The sequence below is a fragment of the Oncorhynchus keta genome, chromosome 25 (assembly GCF_023373465.1).
Source record: "Oncorhynchus keta strain PuntledgeMale-10-30-2019 chromosome 25, Oket_V2, whole genome shotgun sequence".
Lineage (NCBI taxonomy): Eukaryota > Metazoa > Chordata > Actinopteri > Salmoniformes > Salmonidae > Oncorhynchus > Oncorhynchus keta.
Genome location: NC_068445.1, coordinates 26,553,136 through 26,571,371, shown reverse-complemented (window position 1 = coordinate 26,571,371; position 18,236 = coordinate 26,553,136). Strand labels below are relative to the sequence as shown.

Here is an 18,236-nt window from a genome sequence, read left to right as displayed (position 1 = left end):
TGAGTATGTATGTCTATAACCAGAACGAGAGGTAGAGAAACAGAGAAAGACAGACAGAGAGAGAAAGAGAGAGAGACACAGAGAGAGACATATGGGAGAGAGACAGAGGGAGAGATACGGAGACGGAGAGACAGAGGGAGAGAGAGAGGGAGAGATACGGAGACGGAGAGACAGAGGGAGAGAGACAGAGAAACGGAGACGGAGAGACAGAGGGAGAGAGACAGAGGGAGAGAGAGAGAGAGAGGGAGAGATACGGAGAGGGAGAGAGAGAGAGAGAGAGAGACAGAGAAACGGAGACGGAGAGACAGAGGGAGAGAGGGAGAGGGAGAGAGAGGGAGAGAGAGAGAGGGAGAGAGGGAGAGATACGGAGACGGAGAGACAGAGGGAGAGATACGGAGACGGAGAGACAGAGGGAGAGAGAGAGAGGGAGAGAGGGAGAGATACGGAGACGGAGAGACAGAGGGAGAGATACGGAAACGGAGAGACAGAGGGAGAGAGAGAGAGGGAGAGAGGGAGAGATACAGAGACGGAGAGACAGAGGGAGAGATACGGAGACGGAGAGACAGAGGGAGAGAGGGAGAGATACAGAGACGGAGAGACAGAGGGAGAGATACGGAGACGGAGAAACAGAGGGAGAGAGAGAGAGATACGGAGACGGAGAGACAGAGGGAGAGAGACAGAGAAACGGAGACGGAGAGACAGAGGGAGAGAGACAGAGAAACGGAGACGGAGAGACAGAGGGAGAGATACGGAGACGGAGAGACAGAGGGAGAGAGGGAGAGATACGGAGACGGAGAGACAGAGGGAGAGAGACAGAGAAACGGAGACGGAGAGACAGAGGGAGAGAGACAGAGGGAGAGAGGGAGAGATACGGAGACGGAGAGACAGAGGAGAGAGAGAGGGAGAGAGAGAGAGGGAGAGAGGGAGAGATACGGAGACGGAGAGACAGAGGGAGAGATACGGAGACGGAGAGACAGAGGGAGAGAGAGAGAGGGAGAGAGGGAGAGATACGGAGACGGAGAGACAGAGGGAGAGAGAGGGAGGGAGAGAGGGAGAGATACGGAGACGGAGAGACAGAGGGAGAGAGACAGAGAAACGGAGACGGAGAGACAGAGGGAGAGAGACAGAGGGAGAGAGAGAGAGGGAGAGATACGGAGGAGAGAGAGAGAGAGAGAGAGAGAGAGAGAGAGACAGAGAAACGGAGACGGAGAGACAGAGGGAGAGAGGGAGAGGGAGAGACAGGGGGAGAGAGAGAGAGGGAGAGAGGGAGAGATACGGAGACGGAGAGACAGAGGGAGAGATACAGAGACGGAGAGAGAGAGAGGGAGAGAGGGAGAGATACGGAGACGGAGAGACAGAGGGAGAGAGAGAGAGGGAGAGAGGGAGAGATACGGAGACGGAGAGACAGAGGGAGAGATACAGAGAAACGGAGACGGAGAGACAGAGGGAGAGAGACAGAGGGAGAGAGAGAGAGATACGGAGACGGAGAGACAGAGGGAGAGAGAGAGAGGGAGAGAGGGAGAGATACGGAGACGGAGAGACAGAGGGAGAGATACGGAGACGGAGAGACAGAGGGAGAGAGACAGAGAAACGGAGACGGAGAGACAGAGGGAGAGAGACAGAGGGAGAGAGAGAGAGAGGGAGAGATACGGAGACGGAGAGCCAGAGGGAGAGAGAGAGAGGGAGAGAGGGAGAGATACGGAGACGGAGAGACAGAGGGAGAGAGACGGAGAAACAGACAGAGAGAGACACAGAGAGAGACACAGAGAGAGAGAGACAGAGGGAGAGAGACTGAAGGAGAGAGACTGAGGGAGAGAGGGAGAGGGAGAGATACGGAGAGGGAGAGATACGGAGACGGAGAGACAGAGGGAGAGAGACAGAGGGAGAGAGGGAGAGATACGGAGATGGAGAGACAGAGGGAGAGAGACTGAGGGAGAGAGGGAGAGGGAGAGATACGGAGACGGAGAGACAGAGGGAGAGAGACAGAGAGAGAGAGGGAGAGAGACAGAGAGAGAGAGTGAGAGAGATAGAGAGCGAGACAGAGAGAGAGTGAGAGAGATAGAGAGCGAGACAGAGAGAGAGAGAGCGAGACAGAGAGAGAGCCCGAGACAGAGAGAGAGAGAGAGACAGAGGGAGAGCCCGAGACAGAGAGAGAGAGCGAGACAGAGAGAGAGAGTGAGAGAGATAGAGAGCAAGACAGAGAGAGAGCGAGACAGAGAGAGAGCCCGAGACAGAGAGAGAGAGCGAGACAGAGAGAGAGAGTGAGAGAGATAGAGAGCAAGACAGAGAGAGAGCGAGACAGAGAGAGAGCCCGAGACAGAGAGAGAGACAGAGGGAGAGCCCGAGACAGAGAGAGAGATCGAGAGCGAGAGAGACAGAGAGAGAGAGAGAGAGAGAGGTAGATAGAGACCCACATTCCCTTTGAAGAACACAATCCCCCTTTGATGTTTGTTTCTGGCTCATCATTTATTTATCCAAAATGGAGATTGGTCTGACAACACTGTCATAGCAAAGCAGTGTGGAGGAGCCCACGTCATTTGAGGTTGAGCTCCATGCTGGTGACGGGTCAGGGAGTGGTGAGTTGGGATGAGGGGTGTGGTAGTACTGGTGGTTGAGAGGCCTTTCTCATGTTTGTTTTCCCTCTCCACACAGACAGCCATAAGAGGCTATGGCTACAAACACACAGCCTCGCTGTATTAATGTATTACGCTGTATTCCTATTCAAAGAGTTCTGTCAAAAGGGGGGTTTACTGGATATTTTTCCACAGCTTTCATCATCAAAACAGTGGGTTGGCGCCCCCCCCCTTGGGGTGTGCCGTGGCGGAAATCTTTGTGGGTTATAGTCGGCCTTGTCTCAGGATGGTAAGTTGGTGGTTGAAGATATCCCTCTAGTGGTGTGGGGCTGTGCTTTGGCAAAGTGGGTGGGGTTACATCCTTCCTGTTTGGCCCTGTCCGGGGGTGTCCTCGGATGGGGCCACAGTGTCTCCTGACCCCTCCTGTCTCAGCCTCCAGTATTTATTTTGCAGTAATTTATGTGTCTGAGGGCTAGGGTCAGTCTGTTATATCTGGAGTACTTCTCCTGTCCTATCCGGTGTCCTGTGTGAATTTAAGTATGCCCTCTCTAATTCTCTCTTTCTTTCTCTCTCTCGGAGGACCTGAGCCCTAGGACCATGCCCCAGGAATACCTGACATGATGACTCCTTGCTGTCCCCAGTCCACCTGGCCGTGCTGCTGCTCCAGTTTCAACTGTTCTGCCTGTGATTATTATTATTTGACCATGCTGGTCATTTATGAACATTTGAACATCTTGGCCATGTTCTGTTATAATCTCCACCTGGCACAGCCAGAAGAGGACTGGCCACCCCACATAGCCTGGTTCCTCTCTAGGTTTCTTCCTAGGTTTTGGCCTTTCTAGGGAGTGTTTCCTAGCCACTGTGCTTCTACACCTGCATTGCTTGCTGTTTGGGGTTTTAGGCTGGGTTTCTGTACAGCACTTTGAGATATCAGCTGATGTACGAAGGGCTATATAAATAAATTTGATTTGATTTGGTCGTGGTCTCTAATAATACTATAATAGGGTGATTCTTCACGAAACTATTAAAACAAGCCCATGATTTAGGATTTTCACAAGATTTTATCCATATATATGTGTCTTTTGCAGGAAGGATTATTGACAAATATTTGACATTTGTATCTTAAAGCATAAATGAGAAATCATTAATTGAAGTTTTTTGAAATATTTGTGCCATTTTGACCATTCCAGGCCGCCTTTATAACAGGAATGTTTTAACTGTAGGTGGTACAAAACAAGAGCTGGTGTCGTATGAGGCTTTACCGTTTTCTCTGATATGTGAGTTGTATTTTGAGTTCAATAACACATCTTTCATTTATCAATATATAAAAAACATATACATGAAATACGGGGCGGCAGGTAGCCTAGTGGTTAGAGCGTTGGACTAGTAACCCAAAAGTTGCAAGATCAAATGCCGAGCTGACGAGGTAAAAATCTGTCGTTCTGCCTCTGAACAAGGCAGTTAACTCACTGTTCCTACCATTTTCACATTCACTCTGTTGGTAATATTTACAATTTGTCAGAGGTGTGGATTCAAGTCACAAATTTCATGAATTGAGACTTGGTTTTGTAAAGTTTATCACTAATTTTGTGGCATAGAGTCTCCGTGGATTACGTTCCAAGCAAACAGAGACAGTAGCCGCAGCACTTGCAAAGGGCGACAATTTCAGAATATAACAGGCTGTTACAACAATTTCAGAATATAACAGGCTGTTACTACAATTTCAGAATATAACAGGCTGTTACTACAATTTCCGAATATAACAGGCTGTTACTACAATTTCCGAATATAACAGGCTGTTACTACAATTTCCGAATATAAAAGGCTGTTACTACAATTTCCGAATATAACAGGCTGTTACTACAATTTCCGAATATAACCGTCTGTTACTACAATTTCCGAATATAACCGTCTGTTACTACAATTTCCGAATATAACAGGCTGTTACTACAATTTCCGAATATAACAGGCTGTTACTACAATTTCCGAATATAACCGTCTGTTACTACAATTTCCGAATATAACCGTCTGTTACTACAATTTCCGAATATAACAGGCTGTTACTACAATTTCCGAATATAACAGGCTGTTACTACAATTTCAGGTAAAAAGGAAAAAACAGAAGAAGAAAAAATAACATTTTGTACATTTGTGTTTACACTGCCTTGCTTAGAAGGGGGAAACTGTCAGGTGAGTGTTGTGCGCTGTCGGTTGAGACGTGACAAGTTTACATTGCAATACATGTGTAGTCGAGGGTATTTTGCAAAAAGTCTAGTAAGTGTGAAGACCCTCTAAGAGTTTCCACAGCAGATGTTTGCTAATGGTCTGGGGCTGAGGGAAGCGGGTGAGGAGAGCACACAAAGGTCTACCCATGTTCAACCCAATCCACCAATAACCACCACCCCTGTTTACTACACTAAAGTACATGGTAGAACAGCCCTCAAAACACACTGGTAGGCCAAGCGTTTTGTGGTGACGATATTATTGGAGAGACGAGTTAAATCATTTTCATAATATTAAAAGCTAAATTAAACATTTAAATGTCATTAACCTAATTCCACAAAAGATGGGGTAAATTTGACTGCTCTAGAGGTGTAAAAACAAATATTAAATTCAGTGTATATTTTATTCTACCACAAAGCGAATACAGAATGCAGCACCTTGCTCTGAGGCTGACTCCTGAGTCCCAGTTATTCTGGTGTGTGGCTTTTACTCAAGTATAAATGTGTTTCAGCACAAACCCTTGGGCCTGCATGGTGCTAAAAATAGCTGGGTAATAAATGTATTCTCACGCCACATGGCCACAATTCCAGCATGTTGGTAGTTCTGAGGGGACATGAGAGGCAGCAGCTAGTCAGTTGCTGCCTCACTTCAAAGACCCCCCTGCCCCTCCACAAGAAAACTCAGCTATAAATCGTTACCACCACATTGGTCAGGTCTTTTGGAACTATTGTGACTGTGACCACACAATATAAGACATCTCCTCATTTTACTTTTGGAATAGGTGTAGGTCATTATCAATAAAACATCACAATAAGGTGCAGACCATTTGATTTGCCTGGAAAAAGCAGGAGCTGAGACACAAACCGCTGGTTGACTCGAACAAACAAGACGAACTGGCAACAGACAAACAGAGAGCACAGGTATAAGTACACAGGGGATAATGGGGAAGATGGGCAACATCTGGAGGGGGGTGAAGACAATCACAAAGACAAGTGAAACAGATCAGGGTGTGACAGTGTTAAGTAAAAAATTGATAATAATTAGAGAGCAGCAGTAAAATAACAGTAGCAAGGCTATATACATAGAGTACCGGTACAACAGAGTCAATGTGCGGGGTCACCGGTAATTGAGGTAATATGTACATGTAGGTAGAGATAAAGTGACTATGAATACATAATAAACAGAGAGTAGCAACAGCGTAAAATTAAAATGCACATTTTCTGGGTAGCCATTAGAAGCTGTTAAGAAGACTTTTGGACCTAGACTTGGCACTCTGGTACCTAGACTTGGCACTCTGGTACCTAGACTTGGCACTCTGGTACCTAGACTTGGCACTCTGGTACCTAGACTTGGCACTCTGGTACCTAGACTTGGCACTCTGGTACCAGGCCATGATGCAACCATGATGCTCTCGATGATGCAGCTGTAGAACTTTTTGAGGACCCATGCCAAATCTTTTCAGTCTCCTGAGGGGGAATAGGCTTTGTCGTGCCCTCTTCACAACTGTCTTGGTGTATTTGGACCATGATAGTTTGATGGTGATGTGGACACCAATGAACTTGAAGCTTTCAACCCTTACAGCCCCGTCGATTAGAAATGGGGGCGTGCTCAGTCCTCCTTTTCCTGTAGTCCACTTTTATCTCCTTTGTCTTGATCACGTTGAGGGAGAGGTTGTTATCCTTGTACCACACGGTCAGGTCTCTGACCTCCTCCCTATAGGCTGTCTCATCGTTGTCGGTGATCAGGCCTACCATTGCTGTCGTGCCTGGCCGTGATTTCATGAGTGAACAGCTTTACCAACTGACAACTTTACCTGGACAAGGACTTGCCGATGTCAAGCTCTTTCCAAAAGCCAAATCTCTGATGAAGCAAGCTAAATGACACATGCTTAGCTAGCTACATGCCCAACGGATAGGATACCCTCACGTATCTGAAAATACAAGATCAATTGATGTTAACTGATCATGAAAAGTGTGCAGTTACATGCTGTATAGCTGATGGTAGAGCTAAATGTGGAATAATCTGAAATGTGCAGTTCTGACTACGCTCTTCAAGAGGTGACGATATTAAAACCAAATTGTTATAAAATGTATTTAACAATCCCTTGAAAACAGTATATAGTTGTCAATGGTTTTGCCCCAAAGCAGCCAAATCCAATGCTCTGCACTGTATTGTGCCGTTTTATTGATCACGACCTATACAACTCTAAAATGTAAAGGCAATGGCAATACAAGGGCTCTTGTCAATTCAGCATACATCATTATGAGTCCCTTCACTGTTTAGTGTTGAGCGTTGGGCATTGAAATGCACCTATAGCCACCCACATCCTCCCTAACACCCCCTTGAGAGTATAGGACAAACATGTTAAGCTAATTCCTGCTACTGATTTGTGAGCCTCAGCCCAACCTCCTGAAGTGTCATAAACCAAGGTTGGATTAGTATTGGTTTGCTTCATTAGCCTCCTCCAAAAGAGCTTTGAATGCTACATTAAGACGTTTCCAGTGCAAATTAATTAAGCCCCACTCAACCAGGAACAAAGAGAGAGCCTGGCTTTATATTACATTATAAAGGCACCCCCAAACCTAGACGTGGGATGGGCTGAGTGGAAAGGGGGTGTAGGGGAATCAGTGTAGGGGGGTGTATGGGTAATGGGGGGAGGGCGATGAGGGTAATTGAGTGAGACCATCAGTGCCCGGTATCCATCCAGAGACACTCACCTGATTAGGGAAATTTCTAACCTATGCACTTTTAGCTCTGACTGCCAATTCTTCCCTTCTAGTGCCCATAATTGCAGCATAATTCCTTGTGTGTGTGTGTGTGTGTGTGTGTGTGTGTGTGTGTGTGTGTGTGTGTGTGTGTGTGTGTGTGTGTGTGTGTGTGTGTGTGTGTGTGTGTGTGTGTGTGTGTGTGTGTGTGTGTGTGTGTGTGTGTGTGTGTGTGTGTGTGTGTGTGTGTGTGTGTGTGTGTGTGTGTGTGTGTGTGTGTGTGTGTGTGTGTGTGTGTGTGTGTGTGTGTGTGTTGGGGGCCAGCCTGCCCCTCAGCCCACCTGAGCTCTCTGATGGATAATACATTTGAACAATTAGACGCCAAATTGGAGACATTAAGAGGGCATCGCTCAGATTTAAACAAGCAGTGATTTCCAGGCCCTTAGTCTACATTCCAAATGGAACCCTCTTCCCTTTGAAGTGCACTACTTTTGACCAGGGCCCATAGGGCTCTGGTAAAAGTAGGGCACTATACAGGGAATAGGGTGCCATTTGGGACGTAACCTTACTGATATTTCTTCAGACTGTTCAAAATGTCAAAGCCTTTACGTGGGAATGACTGACAGTCTAGTAGTGATTAATCAAAATGTCAGAAATTCAGTTTAGGCTTCAGGAACACTTTGGAGTCTTACAGTCTTTTAGTACGTTGAATGGCTAGAAAATTGCTGGAATTATTCCCAAACATGAAGAAGAAAACGTTACTCGTTTTAATGGCATGGTGGTTTGATACCACACACAACAATTTTACATTATGACTTGAGTGTTGAGTTCTTCAACATTTTGTCTGAAGGAAAACTGAGAAAGCATGAGAAGACAAAATAACAGGGATGGACGGTAATGTTTTCATTTCAGACTCAAGAAGAAAATCTAAGTCTTTAATTATCATTGTCCACGGGAAAACATCTCAAGAGAAAAGGAAGATGGAGGAGAGAGAAGAGTGCTTCATTATTAGTATTGCGTTGCACAACTTTCTGTCAGAGTGAGAATGAAGGAGGGCTAGGAGAGCGTTAGACATGAATAGGTATTGGCTCTGGCAATAAAGCAGCAGCTACCAGGAACACATTGTCACTTCTAATACATACCTAATATTCTAAAAGGCATCAAAGGTGTGACGGTACTAACACAAGCCTGCCAGCTTGTTTTAAATAGCTAGGTAACAAAAGAACAGGTAATCTCGCTCATCTTTGAAGATTTACTCTTTCATCGAACCAAAACCACACCGTCACCCACCCCATCCTCAGTATCCTCACTGTCCTCTATCAAACTTTAAAGTGAATGTTAATCCACTGTAGGATAAGCAAGGCTTAGAGAGGAGCGTGGAGAACCAATGCTGATTAGTTTAAAAAATGAAGAAGAGAATAAGCCCTTGTTTACCACCAATTTTCGTCTACCTTTTTCTTTGAAGCTCTTCTCTGTGTGGAAACTCAGAACCAGGTAGTCACACATGGACATTTAGACTTACAGTGAGGGAAAAAAGTATTTGATCCCCTGTTGATTTTGTACGTTTGCCCACTGACAAAGAAATGATCCGTCTATAATTTTAATGGTTTATTTGAACAGTGAGAGACAGACAGAATAACAACAAGAAAAAAAAACGCATGTCAAAAATGTTATAAATTGATGTGCATTTTAATGAGGGAAATAAGTATTTGACCCCTCTGCAAAACATGACTTAGTACTTGGTGGCAAAACCATTGTTGGCAATCACAGAGGTCAGACATTTCTTGTAGTTGGCCACCAGGTTATCACACATCTCAGGAGGGATTTTGTCCCACTCCTCTTCGCAGATCTTCTCCAAGTCATTAAGGTTTCGAGGCTGACGTTTGGCAACTCGAAGCTTCAGCTCCCTCCACAGATTTTCTATGGGATTAAGGTCTGGAGACTGGCTAGGCCACTCCAGGACCTTAATGTGCTTCTTCTTGAGCCACTCCTTTGTTGCCTTGGCTGTGTGTTTTGGGTCATATTGTCATACTGGAATACCTATCCACGAGCCATTTTCAATGCCCTGGCTGAGGGAAGGAGGTTCTCACCCAAGATTTGACGGTACATGGCCCTGTCCATCGACCCTTTGATGCGGTGAAGTTGTCCTATCCCCTTAGCAGAAAAACACCCCCAAAGCATAATGTTTCCACCTCCATGTTTGACGGTGGGGATGGTGTTCTTGAGGTCATAGACAGCATTCCTCCACCTCCAAACACGGCGAGTTGAGTTGATACCAAAGAGCTCCATTTTGGTCTCATCTGACCACAACACTTTCACCCAGTTGTCCTCTGAATCATTCAGATGTTCATTGGCAAACTTCAGACGGGCATGTATATGTGCTTTCTTGAGCAGGGGGATCTTGTGGGCGCTGCAGGATTTCAGTCCTTCAAGGCGTAGTGTGTTACCAATTGTTTTCTTGGTGACTATGGTCCCAGCTGCCTTGAGATCATTGACAAGATCCTCCTGTGTAGTTCTGGGCTGATTCCTCACCGTTCTCATGATCATTGCGACTCCATGAGGTGAGATCTTTCATGGAGCCCCAGGCCGAGGGAGATTGACAGTTCTTTTGTGTTTCTTCCATTTGCGAATAATTGCACCAACTGTTGTCACCTTCTCACCAAGCTGCTTGGCGATGGTCTTGTAGCCAATTCCAGCCTAGTGTAGCTCTACAATCATGTCCCTGACAACCTTGGAGAGCTCTTTGGTCTTGGCCATGGTGGACAGTTTGGAATCTGATTGATTGCTTCTGTGGACAGGTGTCTTTTATACAGGAAACAAGATGAGATTACACCCTTTAAGAGTGTGGTCCTAATCTCAGCTCGTTACCTGTTTAAAAGACACCTGGGAGCCAGAAATCTTTCTGATTGAGAGGGGGTCAAATACTTATTTCCCTCATTAAAATGCTAATCAATTTATAACATTTTTGACATGCATTTTTCTGTTGTTATTCTGTCTCTCACTGTTCAAATAAACCTACCATTAAAAGTATAGACTGATCATTTCTTTGTCAGTGGGCAAACGTACAAAATCAGCAGGGGATCAAATACTTTTTTCCCCTCACTGTACCAACCCAAATATGTCTCTTTGCTTATACTTCCACAGAAAGTGTGCACTCCCAGTGTTCCTCTAGTCTCTCCACATATGGAGGAGGTACAGTTAGCTCTTGTGTGTATAAAGGAAAACCTCCTACCAGTACACTCCTATATAGTATGAATAATTTCCTTAGGGTGGTTTTTAATTGTTCAGTTTTTTTTTGTAATTCTTTTTACCTCTTATGTTTGTTATGTAGTACATATTCCAGAGTTTTTCCTGTGAAGCACATTGCGTTGCATTCCATGTCTGAAATGTGCTGTAGAAATAAAGCTTGATTTGATTTGCTCTCGGCACAGTATTGTCAGTGATCAAATAAGTTGATTTTGTATATGTGTTACATTATATTCAATTAGAGAGAATACACGTGATGCCAGTAATTACAGGCAAAGATGAAAGAGGAAAAAATCCCTTTGTCAAAGAATGATGAAAAAGGAGCACATCTTTCAAAGAAGTGCTAGATATCCACATTGCAATTACTGTCACTTAAAGAACCTAAAACTACACTACCTACTTCAAACACTCAATTACACACAGTTGAACAGGTCTTTTGAAAGTGGACCGGAACAAATGTGGCCTCCTCTGTTTTCAAACACAGCGCAGTGTGAGGAACAGAAGAGAGAAAGAACACCTTTCAGTGGACAGATGTTCTTGGGCAGGTCATTTACAGACACAACCCAGTGAATTATTGAAAATGTAGCACGTCCCCTCAAGGAAAGGCTTTTAATTATCTTTACAGAGATATGAAAACATCACAAGAAGCAGAAACAACGAAATGTAGTCATATCAAATACAGAAGCAAAGGTACACAGTATTCCTCAGAGCCTCTGTCAGGTAATAGACTCAAGGATGTATTGAATTGAAAATAACTAAAGGCAAGGATAAAGGGAGAGCAAGAGAAAGAGAGAGAGAGAGACAGAGAGAGTAAAAGACACAGAGAGAGAGAGAGAGTAAAAGACACACAGAGAGAGAGAGAGAGAGAGAGAGAGAGAGAGAGAGAGAGAGAGAGAGAGAGAGAGAGAGAGAGAGAGAGAGAGAGAGACAGAGAGAGTAAAAGACACAGAGAGAAAGAGAGAGTAAAAGACACAGAGAGACAGAGAGAGTAAAAGACACAGAGAGACAGAGAGAGTAAAAGACACAGAGAGACAGAGAGAGTAAAAGACACAGAGAGAGAGAGAGAGAGAGGAGAGAGAGAGAGAGAGAGAGAGAGAGAGAGAGAGAGAGAGAGAGAGAGAGACAGAGAGAGTAAAAGACACAGAGAGAGAGAGAGAGTAAAAGACACAGAGAGACAGAGAGAGTAAAAGACACAGAGAGACAGAGAGAGTAAAAGACACAGAGAGACAGAGAGAGTAAAAGAGAGAGAGAGAGAGAGAGAGAGAGAGAGAGAGAGAGAGAGAGAGAGAGAGAGAGAGAGAGTAAAAGACACAGAGAGAGAGAGAGAGTAAAAGACACAGAGAGAGAGAGAGAGAGAGAGAGAGAGAGAGAGAGAGAGAGAGAGAGAGAGAGAGAGAGAGAGAAAGAGAGAGTAAAAGACACAGAGAGACAGAGAGAGTAAAAGACACAGAGAGACAGAGAGAGTAAAAGACACAGAGAGACAGAGAGAGTAAAAGACAGAGAGAGAGAGAGAGAGAGAGAGAGAGAGAGAGAGAGAGAGAGAGAGAGAGAGAGAGACAGAGAGAGTAAAAGACACAGAGAGAGAGAGAGAGTAAAAGACACAGAGAGAGAGAGAGAGAGAAGAGAGAGAGAGAGAGAGAGAGAGAGAGAGAGAGAGAGAGAGAGAGAGAGAGAGAGAGAGAGAGAGAGAGAGAGAGAGAGAGAGAGAGAGAGAGAGAGAGAGAGAGAGAGAGAGAAAAGAGAGAGAGAAAGAGAGAGAGAGAGAGAGTAAAAGACACAGAGAGACAGAGAGAGTAAAAGACACAGAGAGACAGAGAGAGTAAAAGACACAGAGAGACAGAGAGAGTAAAAGACACAGAGAGAGAGAGAGAGTAAAAGACACAGAGAGAGAGAGAGAGAGAGAGAGAGAGAGAGAGAGAGAGAGAGAGAGAGAGAGAGAGAGAGAGAGAGAGAGAGAGAGAGAGAGAGAGAGAGAGTAAAAGACACAGAGAGACAGAGAGAGTAAAAGACACAGAGAGAGAGAGAGCGTAAAAGACACAGAGAGAGAGAGAGAGTAAAAGACACAGAGAGAGAGAGAGCGTAAAAGACACAGAGAGAGAGAGAGCGTAAAAGACACAGAGAGAGAGAGAGAGCGTAAAAGAAACTGAGAGACAGAGAGAGTAAAAGACACAGAGAGAGAGAGAGCGTAAAAGACACAGAGAGACAGAGAGAGTAAAAGACACAGAGGAGAGAGCGTAAAAGACACAGAGAGAGAGGGGGGGAGCTGCGGTAGCCACCTTTGATGTGTGTTGGGTCTGTCAGATGACTGGGGAGTGGACTTGGGGCAGCTCTGTTAGAGTTGACAAGTTGCTATGATCCACGCTGGAAGATCTGCCTCATACAGCAGCTGCAGTGAAGAGAAAACAAGGACATGGGGAACGAAATAATCAACCATACCAACAGTACACCATTCAAATATTACCTTAACATAGTACAACCACTACTGGTTCACACGCGAGCATGCACATGCACATACACACACACACACACACACACACACACCTCAGTCTGTCACTCTACACTGCTCCCCCCCCCCCCACACAACCTAATTTGTACGGTAAATGGTCCCGACCGGTCTGAAAGATTAGGGAGTCTTTTCTGGCAGTGGATATAATAACCTAACAGGATGGGAGGGCACTGCTGCTGCTGGGCAGAGAGAGTCTTTGAAGGCTTCAGCAGTGATGAAATCAGACAAGTCCTGACATCCCTTAGCACTTTCCCTCTGCAGTGGTGCAACCAGCATGGGTTCGATTAGCTCTTGATCATGACTCCGTTCCATTACATTACACATAAGAGTCATAGGACGAAGGCGTCTTCCGTGTGGGGTAGTTTTGTTAGGAGCCCCGATGCTCAATCTGAACATTAACATGCGCTAATTGCAGAAAAGGTTTTGGAAACATGAGGACCTTATCTTTCATATCAGCAGTTAAAGGTTCAATTGATAAACACCTTGTTAGGGTTAGTGTTCCCACACAGCCATATCTCCATGTTACAGCGCTTGTTTACGCAAGACAGAGGTGACCACCTATGCTAATTAGCTATCTAGGGTGCTCCAAACACCTGTGTGTAACGGAAGATGGCTGCCAGAAACATGTTGCCACTGAAAAATACTGTCGGCTGCAACTGTGATAAAGCAGGTTAAAACAGTGTACCTGTAACTGTGATAAAGCAGGTTAAAACAGTGTACCTGTAACTGTGATAAAGCAGGTTAAAACAGTGTACCTGTAACTGTGATAAAGCAGGTTAAAACAGTGTACCTGTAACTGTGATAAAGCAGGTTAAAACAGTGTACCTGTAACTGTGATAAAGCAGGTTAAAACAGTGTACCTGTAACTGTGATAAAGCAGGTTAAAACAGTGTACCTGTAGCTGTGATAAAGCAGGTTAAAACAGTGTACCTGTAGCTGTGATAAAGCAGGTTAAAACAGTGTACCTGTAGCTGTGATAAAGCAGGTTAAAACAGTGTACCTGTAACTGTGATAAAGCAAGTTAAAACAGTGTACCTGTAACTGTGATAAAGCAGGTTAAAACAGTGTACCTGCAGCTGTGATAAAGCAGGTTAAAACAGTGTACCTGTAACTGTGATAAAGCAGGTTAAAAAAGTGTACCTGTAACTGTGATAAAGCAGGTTAAAACAGTGTACCTGTAACTGTGATAAAGCAGGTTAAAACAGTGTACCTGTAACTGTGATAAAGCAGGTTAAAACAGTGTACCTGTAACTGTGATAAAGCAGGTTAAAACAGTGTACCTGTAGCTGTGATAAAGCAGGTTAAAACAGTGTACCTGTAGCTGTGATAAAGCAGATTAAAACAGTGTACCTGTAACTGTGATAAAGCAGGTTAAAACAGTGTACCTGCAGCTGTGATAAAGCAGGTTAAAACAGTGTACCTGTAACTGTGATAAAGCAAGTTAAAACAGTGTACCTGTAACTGTGATAAAGCAGGTTAAAACAGTGTACCTGTAACTGTGATAAAGCAGGTTAAAACAGTGTACCTGTAACTGTGATAAAGCAGGTTAAAACAGTGTACCTGTAACTGTGATAAAGCAGGTTAAAACAGTGTACCTGTAACTGTGATAAAGCAGGTTAAAACAGTGTACCTGTAACTGTGATAAAGCAGGTTAAAACAGTGTACCTGTAACTGTGATAAAGCAGGTTAAAACAGTGTACCTGTAACTGTGATAAAGCAGGTTAAAACAGTGTACCTGTAACTGTGATAAAGCAGGTTAAAACAGTGTACAGTAAGTGTGTATTTGGCGTTTGTGAAATAATTTTATTTCTAGAACCGTATTGCAATTGAAAATTGATTAACGTTTAGAAATGGAGCATTTGGCTGTTTTGGATACCAGAGCCAGACTACCTCTGAAAATAACATACAAGGCTCCTGAAGAGTACACCTTAGGCTAGGGTTGGATAGACAGTCCAGCTGCTCCCTTACCTCCCTAACCTAACCTGGTCCCTGATGCTGTTAGCAAGAGAGGTTTCCACTGTGACTGAACCCATGACATCTTCAGTACAGCTACATTCTACATTTCAATTCTAACAATCAGCATTTTACAAAAGCAGCTTTTTAGACTCCAGGCCAAATAGGCTCCACCAACACTATCAGGCAGGTAAAGTTATGATCGGAGGGGCCCTGGGGTAAATACAGAAAGTCGACGTTCCGCACCCACCCCATCCTTTAATTTCTCCTTGGGTTTGGGATGAGAATATCTCTGCCTCTCCAGGGTATCCTGGGTTCGAAAGACAGATACGCTTTGCACACCTTGGATTTCTGGGACAAACTTCAAAAGGTGAGCTAAGTCCAGGCTGCTCACCACTCAACCACTCACACTCCTCACCACTCAACCCTCTCCAGTCACAGCCCAGGTTACATTAGTTATCCCACTGCTCACCACTCAACCCTCTCCAGTCACAGCCCAGGTTACATTAGTTATCACACTCCTCACCACTCAACCCTCTCCAGTCACAGCCCAGGTTACATTAGTTATCACACTGCTCACCACTCAACCCTCTCCAGTCACAGCCCAGGTTACATTAGTTATCACACTGCTCACCACTCAACCCTCTCCAGTCACAGCCCAGGTTACATTAGTTATCACACTGCTCACCACTCAACCCTCTCCAGTCACAGCCCAGGTTACATTAGTTATCACACTACTCACCACTCAACCCTCTCCAGTCACAGCCCAGGTTACATTAGTTATCACACTCCTCACCACTCAACCCTCTCCAGTCACAGCCCAGGTTACATTAGTTATCACACTCCTCACCACTCAACCCTCTCCAGTCACAGCCCAGGTTACATTAGTTATCACACTGCTCACCACTCAACCCTCTCCAGTCACAGCCCAGGTTACATTAGTTATCACACTCCTCACCACTCAACCCTCTCCAGTCACAGCCCAGGTTACATTAGTTATCACACTCCTCACCACTCAACCCTCTCCAGTCCCAGCCCAGGTTACATTAGTTATCACACTCCTCACCACTCAACCCTCTCCAGTCACAGCCCAGGTTACATTAGTTATCACACTTCTCACCACTCAACCCTCTCCAGTCACAGCCCAGGTAACATTAGTTATCACACTGCTCACCACTCAACCCTCTCCAGTCACAGCCCAGGTTACATTAGTTATCACACTGCTCACCACTCAACCCTGTCCAGTCACAGCCCAGGTTACATTAGTTATCACACTCCTCACCACTCAACCCTCTCCAGTCACAGCCCAGGTAACATTAGTTATCACACTGCTCACCACTCAACCCTCTCCAGTCACAGCCCAGGTAACATTAGTTATCACACTGCTCACCACTCAACCCTCTCCAGTCACAGCCCAGGTTACATTAGTTATCACACTGCTCACCACTCAACCCTCTCCAGTCACAGCCCAGGTTACATTAGTTATCACACTCCTCACCACTCAACCCTCTCCAGTCACAGCCCAGGTTACATTAGTTATCACACTGCTCACCACTCAACCCTCTCCAGTCACAGCCCAGGTTACATTAGTTATCACACTGCTCACCACTCAACCCTCTCCAGTCACAGCCCAGGTTACATTAGTTATCACACTGCTCACCACTCAACCCTCTCCAGTCACAGCCCAGGTTACATTAGTTATCACACTGCTCACCATTCAACCCTCTCCAGTCACAGCCCAGGTTACATTAGTTATCACACTCCTCACCACTCAACCCTCTCCAGTCACAGACCAGGTTACATTAGTTATCACACTCCTCACCACTCAACCCTCTCCAGTCACAGCCCAGGTTACATTAGTTATCACACTCCTCACCACTCAACCCTCTCCAGTCACAGCCCAGGTTACATTAGTTATCACACCGCTCACCACTCAACCCTCTCCAGTCCCAGCCCAGGTTACATTAGTTATCACACTGCTCACCACTCAACCCTCTCCAGTCCCAGCCCAGGTTACATTAGTTATCACACTGCTCACCACTCAACCCTCTCCAGTCCCAGCCCAGGTTACATTAGTTATCACACTGCTCACCACTCAACCCTCTCCAGTCCCAGCCCAGGTTACATTAGTTATCACACTGCTCACCACTCAACCACAGACAAAGATAAGCGATTCAGATGGTATACAGATCCCTTGTTGTAACAAATACTCATGGAAAAAAGGTGTAGATTCACACGCAGAGCAAGGCAGGTGTTAATTTCGCCTTCGCAGAAGGCAGGAATCGTGGTCACAGGCAGGCAATGGTTATACACAGGTAGGCAAACAGGCAGGTGAATCAAAACTAGGACTGAATGCTATAACTGGTTCTCACAAACGAGCTAGGAAAAGGCTTAGTAGAGTCAAAACGAACAATACCTCACAAAGGCACAAACAGAAAGAACTGAACTAAATAAGGAGCTGATGACACCAGGCAAGTAACTAACACAGGTGAAATAAATGAACAAAAATTAAAGACAAGGCTTCGTTGAAGAACACAACGAAACAGAACACAAGGTTGACTAAGAAAATAAATACAGAACCTTACACTTAGAATCAATACTTCTCACAGTCTATCCTGTTAGCACTAAACCCACTGCCGACAACTTTTCAACATTATGTGAATTTAACATTTTAATATGTCTGCACTTCTTTTACGTAATGTCCCTGTCTATCCTTGACTTTCAAGTCTTTTTAACACAATGACGTAACACACCTTTTGCCACACAAGAATCTGTCCATTTATGACATACCACTACCATGACTTCTCTGTCACCCCGAACATCTCCATCCTGGCACTGCAGCTAACTGAAGAAATCTCATGTATATTAGTGCCTGATACTGTACTGACTACTGCCTTTCAATCCATTTCAGTCCTACATTATGCAGAGCCTTGCATATTCTATCACAACTTGTCCCATCACCCTACACCATTTGGAGGAGACCCCAGTGTAATTCTCTGATTAATAATGAATGGGATGTGGCACAGGCTG

The 18,236-nt window shown here is 45.0% G+C and overlaps 1 protein-coding gene and 1 long non-coding RNA gene across 21 annotated transcripts in view; both read right to left on the bottom strand.

Annotated features, from left to right (window-relative positions):
- Positions 1 to 18,236, bottom strand: part of LOC118358464 (splicing regulator ARVCF-like) — a 366,019-nt gene that overhangs the window by 204,840 nt on the left and 142,943 nt on the right. For 3 of the 18 annotated variants that reach the window (XM_052479027.1, XM_052479028.1, XM_052479039.1), the window contains exon 3: positions 13,024 to 13,133. The exons of the other annotated variants lie outside the window; for them this stretch is intronic. The gene's annotated coding sequence lies outside the window, so the exon portion shown is untranslated. The remainder of the gene's footprint in view (positions 1 to 13,023; positions 13,134 to 18,236) is intronic. 18 annotated transcript variants of the gene reach the window in all.
- Positions 13,360 to 15,175, bottom strand: LOC127911716 (uncharacterized). 3 transcript variants are annotated; one of them, XR_008079064.1, is made up of 3 exons: positions 14,709 to 15,175; positions 14,394 to 14,533; positions 13,360 to 14,148 (listed from the first exon to the last, which is right to left on the bottom strand). It is a non-coding gene; the product is annotated as an uncharacterized LOC127911716 (long non-coding RNA). The 3 variants fall into 3 exon arrangements; XR_008079066.1 differs by having other exon boundaries at positions 14,429 to 14,533; XR_008079065.1 differs by having other exon boundaries at positions 14,744 to 15,175.